The sequence below is a fragment of the Panulirus ornatus genome, chromosome 14 (genome assembly GCF_036320965.1).
Source record: "Panulirus ornatus isolate Po-2019 chromosome 14, ASM3632096v1, whole genome shotgun sequence".
NCBI lineage: Eukaryota > Metazoa > Arthropoda > Malacostraca > Decapoda > Palinuridae > Panulirus > Panulirus ornatus.
Window position 1 is genome coordinate 56851139 of NC_092237.1, and position 13125 is coordinate 56864263.

The following is a 13125-nucleotide window of genomic DNA, read 5'->3' on the forward strand; positions in this document are numbered from 1 at the left end:
CACCGTATATCCGAGTCCTGCAGTTTGTTCCTCTTGTGTTCAGATTACAATCTTTTTTTCCCCCCCAAAATTCGTTTTGAATTCGTGAGTGTAAAGTGCGTTTCCCTCGGGCAAGACGGCCATGCTTCAAGGCAACGCCTCGCAAGACTGCATACGTACGGGCCAACAATTAAGAATTATTCTTGTTCACATTAGTCTTTCATCTCTCACATCCTCTCGGGCCATAAATTCCGTCTGAACCTCGATAGACTTTTAAAATAGATACCCGTTCTCCGGGACAGTGATGTATCCCTTCCACGGGACGGGGATGTATCTCTCTCTGTTCCAAGGGGATCGAGGCGTTCCAGAAAAAGGGATGGGGGGGATATTGGCTAACTGTGATCATTTAAGGGTATGATCAGTGTTAATGATCGAGTTATCCCCCGTGCCAGGTAAGTATATCTGTGTGGGGTTGTGATCGCAATTGTACAACTCGGGAACAACCCCGCGGGAGACACGGAGCCTTATAGTTCACAATACAGTGTCTTGCTGCTGACAATTTTTGGAGGAGGAGATGGATTGACAGACAGACGCAAGAGACCAAAAATGATGATTGCTAGTAGTGGATGTTGGAGTGTGTGTGTGTGTGTGCGTGTGTGTGTTCCAAGCCGCCGCTTGTGGTGAAAATGCATAGATCCGCAGTGAGTAGGATTCGAACCTACGCGGGAAGATCCCATCTGATTTCTAGTCAGACGCCTTAACCACTCGGCCATCACTGCCACTTGTGGAGGGAAGGTGACCTGTAAAACTGACTCCCCGTAACACACACACACACACACACACACACACATAGACACACACACACACACACACACACACACACACACACACATATATATATATACAAGCACACAGGTTTTGCACAAAGTAGAGAGTTCTGCCTGCCGCGTGGTGGGCCGGAGACCTTAGTCAGCGAGGGGCAGCCCTGTGAATATGAACACCACCTCCAGCCGACGTTTGAGCCTCGGCTGAGTACCGAGGTCTGTCACATATAACTGGTCGCGTGGTGCTGCTTTACCCGAGCCGAAGTCGGGACAACTCTATTTTCCGAACGAAGTGAGGACAAATAACGTATTAAAGTTGTGTGGCGCCTCCCTTCGTCGGGGATCAAACCTGGGGGTCGTGGACTGTTAGCTGCACTGAACATGGCAACCATCACGGCTCGCAATTATAGCCACACACACACACACACACACACACACACACACACACACACACACGAATACACGCATCATTATGCATCATGTGTGTGACGATATTTCTCCATCGCCATCAAACGTTCGTGTGCGTGTGTATGTCCCTGCGGTGCAAGAACAGAGGCTCAGCGGCAGCGACTGACTGGAAAGTCGCGTCCCTAAACTTTCCACATTATTGTTCTTAGATACATTTTCACTCACATTCATGAATTTATGGATGAAGTTCCCTACGTACCGGTGAAACTAATCTCACAAGTTTCAGGGTAGGGAACTGTTAAATCACAGTTGCGTTGCACAGTACTTGGGAGATCGGAGTGGTGAGGTGTGCGAGGGGAGGGTGAGGTACAAGAGAGGGTTGGTGACATCATCTGGGAGGCACAGATTCGATCTTTATTGTAAAACAGACCAGGTGTGCGTAATGAGGGGAGTGCGTTAGGGATGCTGCTGTAAAGTATAGTTGTGCATTTGTCTGGGGTTTGAGGGAGACTCAAGTGTGGAGGGAAAGAGACGGTGAAGCGTAGAAATGAAAGTGGCTGGTTGGAGGGAAACAAGATAAGTTTCCATGCCATGAGACGAAAATAGTGTAGCGAGAAAGAAGTTGTCCGTGCAATGAGGGGCATGGAAATAAGTAGGTGGAGCAAGAGGCGTGTGCTGCTGGTAGAGGTACAGAGTAAGGGAAAAAGTAAGAAAATGGAAATTGGATACTTGAGGGTTCAGGAAAAACGGATGCTCCTGCGCCGTAAATTGAAATTTAAATGTGGGATCTGTTGGAAAATTATTGTAATACCACAGAATGTGTGGATGAAGCCTGCTGGGAGATACATGTGTGAGTGGGTCTCATTTCTTTAGCTGAAGAAGCCGATGCCGAGTAGGTCAACTGAGGTGTTGAGTTACGGCGAGGGCAGCACATGTTAAGCTAAGGTGTTGTTACATGGCGAATGGTTTGACTTGCGGCTCGGGTAATGTGCTCAAGGGTCACGATCGTCTTCAAGGATCATACCATCGTGCTCGAGGGCTTACCGTCATCTTCAAGGATCATACCATCGTACTCGAGGGCTACCGTCGTCTTCAAGGATCATACCATCGTGCTCAAGGGCTTACCGTCGTCTTCAAGGATCATACCATCGTGCTCGAGGGCTACCGTCGTCTTCAAGGATCATACCATCGTACTCGATGGCTACCGTCGTCTTCAATAATCATACCATCGTGCTCGAGGGCTTACCGTCGTCTTCAACGATCGTACCATCGTGCTCAAGGGAATATAAAAGTATTATTTCGTCTAGGATTCACCAGGGTTCTGCGATCTGGAGAAAGAGCCTTCACCTCTGGTATGGTGCAATGGAGGTGGTGGGAGAGATGGGGTATGACTCATGTCAGTCAAAGAAAAAACAAACAAACTGAAAGACAGAGAAAGTGGTAAGAAAACAAGCATTATATGGCCACCAGCGTCTGACGGTCGAGTTCGCCTGGAATATAAAAGTGTATTCCAGATTTTTTTGGGTCCGATTGACCGGGGCCTTACGTACGCAGCACTATGGCAGCCGAGTGGAATAAAATGGCTCGAAGGACGGACTGATGGAACTTGATTATGCGCGCTCTCCTTTTACCAGATGCCTTAAAAGAATAAAAAGGTAAAGAAATGATAATAAAAAGAGGACATTTGAGGACCTGGGTATAAAGGCACTTATTCTCTTTACTACAAATAAAGGAATGTGTTCACAAAATGCTTGAAAAGTTGGGGACGGGGTAGTGAAGTGATGCATAAGATCTATAGATGGCACACCATTATCAGAGCCAGATGGTGCATGAGGGAGATGAAAGGAACAGTCGAGAGAGTTTTATTGAATGTTAAAGATGAGGGTTGGGGGGCGGGGAGGTGGGTAAAGAGGGGGAAGCAGCAGCTCGGATATTGACATGAGGCAGTGGGGAAGAAAGACGGGGAGGATGGATGCGAACCAGCCCGGCGATGGAGGTCAGCTGAATATTTAGAGGCTGAATTGGTGAGGTCGTCGTGAGGTGTTCCTTGTTATTGGAGGCCTCGAGGGAGGAGGGGTGTGAGTGGCGGCCAGCCGATGCATTACTCATGCAGTGTGTTTAAAGGCCTGGAATGAGAGGGCTGTGCCAAAAGGCTGGAATGAGAGAGCTGGGCCGAGGGACTGGAATGAGAGCACTTTGCCGAAGGACGAGGGTGAAAGCGCAATGTCAAAGGACTGGCATTATACAGCTGGACCAAAGGACTGGAATAAGAGCGATGTGCCAAAGGACTGGAATTAGAGCGCTGTACCAAAGAACTGGAATGACAGCGTTATGTCAAAGTGCTGGAATGAGAGGGATGAACCAAAGATTTGGATGAGAGCACTCTACCTAAGGACCGGAATGAGGGAGCTCTACCAAAGGACTGGAATGAGAGCGCTCTGCCGAAGGACTGGAATGAGAGCGCTCTAGCGAGAGCGCTATATCAAATGACTGAAATGAAAAGGCTGTTCCAGAGACCCGAAATGAGAGAGCTGGACCGAAAGAAATTAAGAAGAGCACTGTACATCAGGACTGGAACGCAAAACGCTGTAGCAAACAACTGGAATTAGAGTGCTATACCACTGGACACGGTGGGTTATGAACCTCTTCACAGAGGCGGTGGTACTGGGAGAGAGAGAGAGAGAGAGAGAGAGAGAGAGAGAGAGAGAGAGAGAGAGAGAGAGAGAGAGAGAGAGAGAGAGACGACGTGAGGGGGATTGTGAATTAATCACATAGTTTAAGAAATGTGGTGAAGGGATGGAAAAAGACAAAGAAAAAACGACCAAGGGCGGAACGAACTGGAAAAGGGGAGCTTGGGTAGATTATATTTTTATCGTGGGAATGACAGACACTTAGACGAACAAAGGCGCATGAACAGGATCTGGGGGACTAAGAAATTGCATGATGTAGAATCTGTGGAATTGGGTTGTTAGGGGTGTCTTCAGCATATACGGTGTGTGTGTGTGTGTAGGGGGAGGGGGGAGGAGGTGTTTGAAACGTGTGAGGGAGAATCTCCTGGAGTTAGAGATGTATTAAGAACGGTGCTGTACTGAGTGACCATGTCTGGGTCCGAATGTAAGGTAGACAGGGTGTTGCTACGTGGCTCCATGGTACCGGGCAGTATCACCACCTCGGCTGGTGTTGCTGGCAGTAGCAGAGTAAGGAAGGACTACTCTGGGATGATGTTGTTGTCGTCTGATGTTCCTCCGGTGATGGATAGATCGCTTGCACTGCGAGAATAAACTGGACGACAGGGTTGAAGGTGAGTGCTGGGGGCGGCATGGGATGGGGCTGGGGGGGGGGGGGGGGCATGTATTTGAGAGAAGAAATAAACTTTGTGAAATATGTTTGGGGGGGTCATGAGATGGATGTTATAATGCAGAGAGGGAGCATTGAAAAGAAGATGGAGGTATTGGAAAGTTCCTCTCTCAGACGCAAGCAAGTTGGTCGGGAATGTGAAAGTGAATCAGAGATGAGCTAAGCCTGCTGGGAGGACTGAAGCGTGGGCGTACTACACACACACACACACACACACACAGAGAGAGAGAGAGAGAGAGAGAGAGAGAGAGAGAGAGAGAGAGAGAGAGAGAGAGAGAGAGAGGGTGGAATTTTATATAAAGAGAAGATATGCGGTAAGGACAATGTGTGCTCTGAAATGTTATTAAGATCCAGGAGTGAAGCTATTAAGAAATATGTGTTTGCTGAAGCTGACTGGAGTGTTCCAGGTTGTATGAATACCGTCGTGCTGAAGGGGGCTTGGCACCGTCTTGCCCACGAGTCGTACCGTCGTGCTGAAGGGCCTTGCACCGTCGCTCTCACGAGGGTTTAATCTGCGACGGCCGTGTTCTGTGGCGTGCTGCAGGGGACAAGAACCCTCCCTCCCTCCCTCCATTCCTCCCTTCCTCCATCCATTCCTCCCTCCCTCCCTCCCTCCATCCATCCAGCATTAAATCAAGAACCCTCCATTCTCTCGTGTTTCCATATTTACGTATGAGCAGTTTTTTTTTTATATACATTTTTTCCCCCTCTGCCACTCCCCCTCATCCATAAGTACTGGTTTTAGTTTTGCGAGGTAATTCATTACCCCCTGTTTACGTATTACACCCCCTTCCCCTTCCCCTTCCTGTGTATTTTTCTACACAGTTTTCTGTTTGTATTTTCCTTCCCGCTTTTATTCATACTTGAGTTCTATATTTGCATATTCATTTTTTTTCCTTTCTCTTTATGACGTTCGTTTTTCTCTCTTTCTCTCTCTTCCTCCCCTCTCCCCTCTCTGTTCTTTGCGTATATATGCCCTTACTTCTCTATTCATCTCTGTTCTTCCCCCTTACTCTTTTTCTCTTCACATTTCCTCTCTCTCTCTCTCTCTCTCTCTCTCTCTCTCTCTCTCTCTCTCTCTCTCTCCGGACCCTTCTGCCCTCCGTCATGTGTCGCCTCTCTTCCTCCGCCCCCCCCCAACTCCCTTCGCCTCAGTGCACCTTTCACTGCTACATTAGACCCCTCTCTGTGACCCAGTAGAAGTCCCCCCTCCCTCCCACACACACCAATTTCCCTCCCTCCTCCCTCCGCATCCAATGCAAACTTTTTTTTTCCCCTCATAGCGGCAGACAAAGAACTTCCCCAGCTCCCTCCGTCCTCCTAGCATGCACTTAGCACATCGCCATGCGGGTTCGCTACCCTCCCCTCCTGCTGCCGAAGTCGGTCTCCCGCGACTCGAAATCGAACATAGGCCACAGTCATTTTCAGTGCACCGTCGTGTGGATGATGAGGTTGCTTGGAGGCTTGGGGGGGGGGGGGGAGTGAGGTCCGGCGGGTGAGGGATGTGGAAGGAGGAGGAGGAGCTGTGTAGGTTAGCGGGGTCGGGCTGGGGGGGGGGGCCCCTCTCAGGATTTTGACAGAGAGCCCGGAAAGTGATCGGGCCTAGTTTGCATACAGAACTGGTAGGGAGGACGCCCCTGCCCCAGGCGTGGGGATAGGAGTGGGGAGGTTGGGGGTTTGGGAGGGTGTAGGGGTTTCTTGTGTGTGGTGGTGGTGATGACGGGGTGGCTGCCGGGGAGGGTTGGTGATGATGGTGTGGTTATGGTGAAGAGGAAGCAGACGGTGATGGTTTTACAATGGTGGTGTAGTGATGATGGTGGTGGTGGTGGTGTGGCAGTGGTAATGATGTGATGGTGGTGTGGTGATGATGATGATGATGGTTGCGTGGTGGTGATGGTGGTGCTGTGGTGTTGGTGATGGTGTTGTGGTGGTGTTGATGCCACGACGGTTGCGTGGTGGTGGGGATAGTGATGAAGTGTGATGATATGATAATGGCTAGCAGAGGCCAAAGGATATATATATATATATATATATATATATATATATATATATATATATATATATATATATATATATATATATATATATATATATATATATATATGTGTTTTGAAATGGTTTTGAAATGGTTTGGGCACATGGAGAGAATGAGTGAGGAAAGATTGACCAAGAGGATATACGTGTCGGAGGTGGAGGGAACGAGGAGAAGAGGGAGACCAAATTGGAGGTGGAAAGATGGAGTGAAAAAGATTTTGTGTGATCGGGGCCTGAACATGCAGGAGGGTGAAAGGAGGGCAAGGAATAGAGTGAATTGGAGCAATGTGGTATACAGGGTTTGACGTGCTGTCAGTGGATTGAATCAAGGCATGTGAAGCGTCTGGGGTAAACCATGGAAAGCTGTGTAGGTATGTATATTTGCGTGTGTGGACGTGTGTATGTACATGTGTATGGGGGGGGGGGGGGTGGGGCCATTTCTTTCGTCTGTTTCCTTGCGCTACCTCGCAAACGCGGGAGACAGCGACAAAGTATAAAAAAAAAAAAAAAAAAAATATATATATATATATATATATATATATATATATATATATATATATATATATATATATATATATATATATATATATCCTGCTTGAGCAGTAGACGCTAAATCCGGTGAAGTGAAAATTGTAAGTCTTGAGGGTCCTGGTAATTCATTACCAAAATTGCTGTATAATTTTGCCTTGATACGTCAGTACACGTAGTGAATACATGTCCTTACCCCTGTGTCTGTCTGTCTGTCTGTTTGGACACATTCTTGTCAGCACAATGTATCAAGAACAATCCATGATGGAGACTTCATACTTTCAACATAGGCATCTCCTGTAGAGGTGACCAGTTCATTTGATTTTAATTCTCATAGTTGCAGAAATTTGCATATCAATGAGGATTTTTTTTTTGCCGGTTATTCATCACTCTTAAATAACATAAGACATAGACAAACATCAATACAGAATTTAGGAATTTTGATTTTCTTTTTGGCTTGCTCCTTAACTCGAGTCGGTACGTTTGGCAATGCAAGTCTCTTGTATGATACTGAACTGAGAATTACCAGCATTTTCCACTTAATGTCTCATTGTAGATGGGTTAGTAGTCGGAGAGCATGAACGGTAAGACTGCCCTTCATAAACACCATCCAGTATCTGTACCACTAGCTTGCTCACGTCTTCAACCCAGTGGTATTAATGGGAGGACGTGTAACACTTCCCCTGTATTTATCTCTGAACTTAGAAAAAAAAAAGGAACCTGTGTCTCTTGCCACCCACTAGCAGGGATGGCAGCCAAAGGGCAACATGACCCTGATAAGTCCCAGTATAAGATAACGTTTGTGACCCAAGAGAAACTTGCCTCTAGTCTGAGAGAAAGACGGAAGAGAACTAAAAGGAACAGCCCTATAGCATCAGCTTAACAGCACTTAAGGACCCATAACAGCACGACCCTGTGAACAGCACGACCCTGTGAAAAACACGACTGTGTGAACAGCGCCACCCTGTGTACAGCATGACTGAGAAAAGCAGAACCCACGCTCGGCCCTTCCCTCCCTCCATCAGGCGTAATCGGCAAGTGAGCAGGTGTGATTGCCAGGCAAGCAGAAGGAACAGCGGGAGGAACGTGTTCACGTTCTCATGAGCGGCGGTAACGAGGTTAACTTCTCCGGTCTGCTTCGTTGCGGTGTCTCCCAGCTTAACGAGACCTCAACCCCCACCTCGAAGACCAAGCCGTACCGCAGGGCGGCCAGCAGGAGCCTGGGCGGTCACCACGCTTAATTATCCCCGATGCATTGGCTTAACGAAGGGCCCCTGAATGCACCGGTGCAAGGGAAAGGCAAAAGAGATGCATCAATCAAGGGAGAATGGGCACAATAGATCGGGGCGTCGCCTAGTCCATCGTTCCGATCAAAAACGGGGGGGAAAGTGGGCGAGGGGGGGAACCACTACGCGGGGCAGAGCTGCAACAAACACGTCCCTTCTCCCTAAACCCCAACCTGACTGACAACTCGATCCCTGCCTGACTCTTGAATTCGGTGTTTCACGAGATGATCCGGGTGATTCTTCCTCCCCCGAGGGCCGGTTCAAACCCTCAGTCGGATAATAGGTTGATGAGGTTTGATGCGATAAGATTCACGGCGCGGGGAAGCGTGGGGTGGAGATGTGAAGTGTGTGTGTGTGTGAGTGTGTGTGTGTGTGTGTGTGTGTGTCGGGGGGGAGGGGCGATAGTGATGCTGCGAATGTGTTCCCCGGGGAGGGAGGGAGGGAAGGAGGGTTGGTTGAGGGTAGAGCATCTGTGGGAATCCGTTCAGACGCGGGACAGATGCTTGGAGAAGGTTTGATTAATAGAGGCGTCAGAGGAAATTGTCCAAGGTCGACAGCCGGTGGAGGTTGGAGCGACCGAAGGTGGGAGATCTTGAGAGATAACCGGATGGTGAAGCATCCAGAGGGAGGGAGATGCAGGGGAGAGATGTCCGGGTGGTGACCCATCTGCAGGAGGGAGATCTTGGGAGATATCCGGGTGGTGAAGTACCCAGTCCTGGGAGATATTGGAAGATAACCGCAGAGGAGTAAAACCTACCTGACGAACGAGCTTCTACGACGAGGTACTTGCCAAAACAAAAGAGGCTAGCGCGTAGCTCTCACCGCAGGCAACTCTATATTCAAGAACAAAGGAAGAGTCGTGAGAGGTACTTGTCGTCGAGTAAAATCACCGTAATCACCGCCGAGGATATGAAACCAGAGTGAGATTGGTTTAATTGTGATTCGTAATCATCTTAAACGGACTGGTTTCAAAAACCTAGGAATACGGAGGGTTTGTGGCTATAGGTGAAGGAAGTTGTTCACTTTGACCCCTGTAAGACCTTGTCCTGTGACGACCAACACCTCCCCGAAGCTGCCAAAAAATCTTTCTTAATCTGTTATTGATGAAGGAAGGAATCATGTCATCAGAACAGGAAAGAAAGTCGCCAAAGAACACCTTTAATTACAGACCAGTGTGGATTATTGCTCTCGAGGCTTCGATAAGTTTAGGGTGCACTGGATTCAAGCATTTGAATCTTTCGTTCCTTAAAGAGAAAAACCACAGGCGTCCCAGGCTCGTGTGGGATTGGACGTAGGTACAACCACAACTGATGGGGTTCTCGCCGCTCCTGCTGGGTCCAGTACGTTAAGAAATAATGAAAGAACCTGGACGATGAGTGTCTGGATACTCGGGGTCCGGAATACTGAAGGTGTGGCCGCCCCATCTCCTCTCTCCCACATCTTGTCGCCCCACCGCATGAATAATTCATTCCTCTCGCCTCAACAGTCTCGGGGTTAGATATATTTGCTGCCGGGCAAAGTTCGATAACAGTGGCAGTACAGTTTTCTTTCCATCATTTTCTCATTCTAGGTGAATGACGGGGGTTGTGACGTGTTGTTGTTGTTGTTGCTGTTTTGCTGTTGTACTCGATTGTTGATTTTCTTTGCTGTGTGTGTGTGTGTTTGTGTTGGGGTTGGCCCACCTGCCGGCGACCCTTTCATACCTTGACCACTCCACTGAGGAGAGACTTTTGTAAGTGGCGACTGTGGAGGAGAGGGTACGGCTGCTGGATGTACGAGGGCAGTATGGTCCGGCCTGATGAGGAGGAGGAGGAGGAGAGAGAGAGAGGTAGATAGATAGATGGATAGATAAATAGATAGATAGACAGACAGATAGATGGATAGATAGATAGATAGATAGATAGATAGATAGATAGAGAGAGAGAGAGAGAGAGAGAGAGAGAGAGAGAGAGAGAGAGAGAGAGAGAGAGAGAGAGAGAGAGAGAGAGAGAGAGAGAGAGGAGGAACACAGCGAGTAGGGAGAATTGGAAACCAGGGTGCGTAGGGAGGAGGGTGGTGGGGTGGATGGGAAGATCGTGAAGTGTTTGCGAGTATGGGAGGAGGGTAAGGAGTAGGGTAGAACTGGGGAGGGGAAGATAAGGTGTGGGAGAATGACGAAAGAGAACACTGGGGAGTGTTTGAGGAGGGGAGGAAAGGAAATCTGAACTTATGGGAGAGGGAGGATTACTTGGAAGGGAGGTCTTGGGGGACTTTCCTGCGTAGGGGAAGAAGATCGAGAGTGTGGAGGGGATGGGAGGAAGAACGATTGAGATAGACCAGAATGGGGACGACGACCGGAGGATCTTGCATATGTGGGACTGTTGATGAGGTTGAAGAGGGATGACAGTGGGTTGAGCAAGCAAGGAATCCTCAGAAGAGATAGCGAGAGATGAGGGAATGAAGATATGGCGAGGATAGCACGTTAGGGAAGGATGGTGTGGCATAAGGGACATATATATATATATATATATATATATATATATATATATATATATATATATATATATATATATATATATATATCTTTCTTTTCTTCTTTCAAACTATTCGCCATTTCCCGCATTAGCGAGGTAGCGTTAAGAACAGAGGACTGGGCCTTTGAGGGAATACCCTCACCTGGCCCAATTCTCCGTTCCTTCTTTTGGAAAATTAAAAAAAAAAAAAAAAAAAAAAAAAAAACGAGAGGGGAGGATTTCCAGCCCCCCGCTCCCTCCCCTTTTAGTCGCCTTCTACGACACGCAGGGAACACGTGGGAAGTATTCTTTCTCCCCTATCCCCAGGGATAATATATATATATATATATATATATATATATATATATATATATATATATATATATATATATATATATATATATATATATATATGTAATGGACAGTATAGAGGGCAGGGAAGTAAATGTGAGAATGGTGAAGATAGAAGGCCAGGGAGGGAGGGATCGGCCCAGAGGTCATATATAATGGAGGGTCCAGACGGCATTGGCAGGCAGGCAGGCCACCAGGCAGACCTTTTGAACAGGTTCCTCAGAAATTGTGTTTAGAAAATTATATTACCAACCTTACCGGTACCTGAGGACAACTTGTGACACTTGCAGACAGCGGTATGGCGGGAGGTGCTGGGTAAGATGAACACACACACACACACACACACACACACACACACACACAAACGCTAGACGTCCATGGAAAAAAAATAATTGTATAACAGCATAAAAGTTAGAACATTATTTATCACAGGTAGGCAACGGTGGTACCTGGTAACAACAGTCTTTGCCTGATTCTAATTGAAAATTCTATTGATCAAATTCATTTACTTTTAGTGCATAAGCTCGGCTGTGAATATCTGCATACACAGGGACAGAGCAGGACTACTGTGAAATTTTGTGTGAGAGGATTTCCTGTGATTAGGTATTATACGGACACTGGAAACGGAGCACATATATATACCATAAGCTTAGAGCTAAGCTTTGGCTTGATCATGAGAGAGGAAGTAGAGTTAGGCGCGCTAGATGATGCTGGAAGACCTGCTGAAAGTTATTTCGAAGGCTTGATAACTGGAAGGATAAAAGACTGGGTTGCTAAATGATGAATCATCGGGGTCCATCCGGGTAGGGAGATGATAATCGTCGAAAGTGAAGAGAGAGAGAGAGAGAGAGAGAGAGAGAGAGAGAGAGAGAGAGAGAGAGAGAGAGAGAGAGAGAGAGAGAGAGAGAGAGAGAGAGAGAGAGCCAGAAGTTTCAACAAATGGGTGAGGAAATTAAGGAAACTTGAGAGACGGAGGAACGAAATCAAAGATCCTGGAAATTATCGGCAAATGGATGAGGAAATTTAGGACCTTGAGATACGTAGTCTAAGCGCATGGTAACAAAAATGGAAGTGATTAAAGGAATTAGGAAGGAAAGTAGCCAGAGGAAAGGTGGCTTATCTGGTGGAAAGCATCTTAGAAAAAAAAAAGAAAAATAGATAGACTTTTCTGGATGTTCCTGAGACTGATAAAAAAAGAGAAAGAAAGAAAATGCTCATGACACAAAGACCAGAGACTCTTGGAACAAGAGGACAAGGGAACTGAAAGTAGATTCTGGGAATGGGGAACAGAGAAAGGGAAATATGAAGACGCTGAAGCAGTGGGACAAAGTAAATTACTAAATGAAGTTTTAGAGAGGATGAGATACATTGTTGTATGACGGAACACTCCAGGAAGTGTATGGTTTGTTCGATGGGTGGATGGTTTCAAAGAGTAGAGAGCATTTGGGATCAATGCAACTTGGCAAAAAATGGAGTTCTTGACCTGTGATTGCTCCCGTTGGACGTGGCTAGCCTCCTGAGCGCTGCGGGAACCTCATGGAAAGGGATGCAGGGGCAGGATATATATATATATATATATATATATATATATATATATATATATATATATATATATATATATATATATATATATCCCTGGGGATAGGGGAGAAAGAATACTTCCCACGTATTCCCTGCGTGTCGTGTGTGTGTGTATGTGTGTGTGTGTGTGTGCGTAACCGATATAACGGTTCTGTTAAGATGTAAAGGTTGTGTGAGCTGAGGCCAGAGTCACCTGGATGTACCCATGTCTGTGTAAAGGTTCGGTCGAGCGTCTGGAGACGTGATCAAGTCCACGAGTGTTCTCAGAGGCACGATCCATTGATT

The 13125-nt window shown here is 47.1% G+C and overlaps 1 non-coding gene across 1 annotated transcript; it reads right to left on the minus strand.

Annotated features, from left to right (window-relative positions):
• Positions 1-676: 676 nt before the first annotated feature.
• TRNAS-AGA (transfer RNA serine (anticodon AGA)) lies at positions 677-758 on the minus strand. Its single transcript has one exon. It is a non-coding gene; the product is annotated as a tRNA-Ser (tRNA).
• Between the last annotated feature and the right edge of the window lie 12367 nt (positions 759-13125).